This window comes from Myotis brandtii, unplaced genomic scaffold, assembly GCF_000412655.1.
Source record: "Myotis brandtii unplaced genomic scaffold, ASM41265v1 scaffold3631, whole genome shotgun sequence".
NCBI lineage: Eukaryota > Metazoa > Chordata > Mammalia > Chiroptera > Vespertilionidae > Myotis > Myotis brandtii.
Window position 1 is genome coordinate 69,338 of NW_005363943.1, and position 3,664 is coordinate 73,001.

The window sequence follows — 3,664 nt, forward strand, 5'->3', positions numbered from 1 at the left end:
TTAGGGAGGAGAGAGATGGAATCTTTAAAAAAAGGCGCCACCCTCTGACTGCCTGGACTGCGCTTTGAGCAGCCTCACTTGGGTACAGCTTCCTCTGACGTTCATTCCCTAGATCCTAAAACACACTTGTGTCTACATTTTACCTTGAAAATGGCTGAAAGGGGGCCACCTATGGAAAATGGGCTCGGGAAGAAAATGGCCCCCTGATCCCACCTTACCTATGCTTCTGGGGCTGTCTTGTGCTCCACCTTCTCCCCCACCTCCAGGCGCAGTCTTAGGGTCAGCCACGCTCTTGCGCCCTCTCCACGCTCCTTCGCGCTCTCACACCTCGCTTCTTGCTTCAGCACCCTCAGTTCCCAGGGATTCCTCTGAGAATCCGGAATCCTTCTCACGCCCTCCACGCGTTCGTGGCCACCCCCATCTCCAGTACTCAGCCCTCAAAGTCCCTGCCCCTTCCCGCCCCCGCCCCGCAGCGCCCCCAGCCCCGCTGTTTGTTTAAAGGTCTGGGTTACCTTGGGCCCCAGGGCGCGTGATTCAGAACGTCAGCAGCTGCTGCTGTCCAGGCGCTCCTCAGCCAGCCTCCTCTCCTGACCTCTCCTCAGGGCTGGTCACAAGGGGGCCGCCCCCTGGCCCCTCCCCTCTCGTCGGGCGGCCCCCAGCCCCCGATTCTGCCCTCCCGCAGTGATGAATGGCAACGCTGTCCCGCGCAGACTAACCTCTTCCTGAAACAGATTCTATTGGGAGTTACCACAGTGACGGATTCTAGAGAAAACTGACATGGAGCTTCCAGCCTCACCTGGCTCCTGGCCCGCGCGCTCCGAACGAAAAATCCGTTGGGGAAAGGGGTTTCAGGGATGGCAACTCCCTGGCAGGAATCCCTCAGGGACCCATCAGAGTCCGATATCTGGGAGTTGAGAGAGGAATGTTATTCGGGAGTGTGGGGAGAGGGAGAGTAAGCAAGGGCTCTAAGAGAGCTCCAGGCACTTGCTAGCTGTGTGAGCTCAGATAAAGCTCCTAACCCCTCTGAGCCTTAGTTACACAAAAATGGCAATCATCCTAACCTGTTAGGAACACTAAAGCAGTATAGACAAACTAAAGGAGCTTTGTGGCCAGCTATATCTTCTACACCTCTCTTTCTCAATCCCCAACTTAAAATCAGCCTATAGCATAATCTGTGATACTTAAAAGTATAAGACAAGAGAACACCTCTCTGCTGAAGCTCTCAAAGTTACTGCTCAGTTCACTGGATTATCCCTCCCAAGCAGTTCATGTAGATGAGCGTGCAGTCCACATCTGTACAAGGATCTCAACTGTACTACTGTGCTAGGTTGTGCTGTGAGAAATGCAGAGTAAAGCAATTTGTGTCCTCCGGGAGTTGGTAGCCCTGGAGATTTTTCATTCCCTTTAACAGATCCAGCATCCAAGGGCACAACCGCAGTGAAATTGCTACTTCCAGGACTTGTTGCCCTCCATGTCCAATCCCAAGAGTATTCATGCTTATCAGTGAGGGTATTTAATATTACATTGAATCTCTCCGGGATACTGATGCACCATTTTTCTAAACCTCACAATTAGGTTTCAGTTTTCTCAGGCTTGAGAGTGGTATCTTGTAGGTGCCTTCCTAAAATGGATGTCAGTGATTTTAAGAGGTCAAAGAGAGTCAATAATCTATATGAATTTTCAGACTAAGCACAGATCAACATGATCTTGGAGAGAAGAACCACCATAAGTGTGCTATAGCCCAGACTGACTATAGGTTGAGAGGTTGTAATAACAGTTAGTCTCCTTCAGAGGAATGTATTTTCAGGAACAAGTACCTGGGATACAGGAGAGCAATTCTCTTATACTTTTGTGTCCTTAGCAGCTGTGTTTGTAACTTTAAGCAAGCTTTGCGTCATCTCTAGAACTCAGGTTCCCCCGGTCAGAAAAGAGCTGGTTTGACCTGTTAGCAGTTCTTACCATAAACTCATGGCAACTTAAAAGGAGTCCCAATGAGGTTTCCAGTTCACAGCTACTTGGCCACTAAGTGAGCTAAGGGCCACACAGCTGACTGGAAAGGCCACTGTCACTCTCATGGTTCTAACTGCCGCCATCAGAGAAGGAAGGCTAATGTTTTCAGGTTAGAATTTTTAGTTTCTCCAGATGCAGGCAAGCTCTCAGTACAGGAGACTCCAAAGATGGGATGATATCATCCAACTGCAGTGCCTTTTGGGACATTAGTTTTTCTTCCTCTGGAGTTTTCAAAGGACTTTTGGTAAAATAATAATCATCATAATCATCTAGGGCTCAGCCTCATTTTTTGCTCTTCATGTGTCTAGTGCCTCAACCACAGAAATCTCCATAGTGTTCCTGTCTATAACATATGTGAAAACACCCAGCATGGCAGCCCAACCCCTTCCCTTCCCCCATGGATTCCCATTTAAAAACAGTCATTCTTGCCCTCACCAGTTTGGCTCAGTGCATAGAGTGTCGGCTGCAGATTGAAGGGTCCTGGGTTCGGTTCTGGCCAAAAGCATGTACCTTAGTTGCCGGCTCCATCGCCAGTAGGGGGCGTGCATAAGGCAGCAGATGGATGTTTTTCTCTCATCCATGTTTCTAACTCTATCCCTCTCCCTTCCTCTCTGTAAAAATTAATAAAATGTATTTTAAAAACAGTCATTCTCAAACTTTTGGCACCTTGGGTCCCTTTGGCAGCTAGTGGTAGCCTGTGGCTCCCTTAAGATAATAATATTATTTTTTATAATTTTTAATACTATTATTTTAAATAAATGCATAAATTAAATGCACAGGATTATAACATTTATTATACTGAAATAAGGCTTAATTTTTGAAATATTGTTATTTCATAGCATATGTAATTACATATTAACACATTAAATAACAGTATCTAGTGATTGACATAATAACTACCACAGTTTCAAAGTAGTGAGCATAAACCAGTGATGGCGAACCTATGACACGCGTGTCAGAGGTGACACGCGAACTCATTTTTTTGGTTGATTTTTCTTTGTTAAATACATAAAATAAATATCAAAAATATAAATCTTTGTTTTACTCTGGTTGCAAATATCAAAAAATTTCTATATGTGACACGGCACCAGAGTTAAGTTAGGGTTTTTCAAAATGCTGACACGCTGAGCTCAAAAGGTGCGCCATCATTGGCATAAACAATACTTTGAGGAATGTAGAACAATGTAATGTGAGGTGAAAATCTTTATTGGTGACATTGCCAATGTAATGTAATGTAATACTAATCTGGACCAATGTAATACTAATATTACTGTGATCTCTTGCCTAGCTTCATAATTGGACATGCACAATAAGGAAACAAGTAGCTGAAAATAAAGACAGGTCTATTTCCCATCCATTTGCACAGACTTCTCTGAATTCCATTTTCTGCTGCTCTTGCCTCCTAATGCCCTTAGTGGTCAAATGTATTACAGTCCATTAAGTGCATATGATGTGTTCTTGTTGCTCCACCCATTCAAATGTATTCTATCACTTGGGGTGCCAAGGTAGGTATTGTTATTCACACCTTCCAGATGGGAAAACAGAGGGATCATGTCATACTGACCTAAGACCTCACAGATGAGAATGGGTGGTGCTGGCCCTAGAGCTCCCAGAATGGTTGATATGTTCTGCTTATCATTTATTTGCTTCGGCT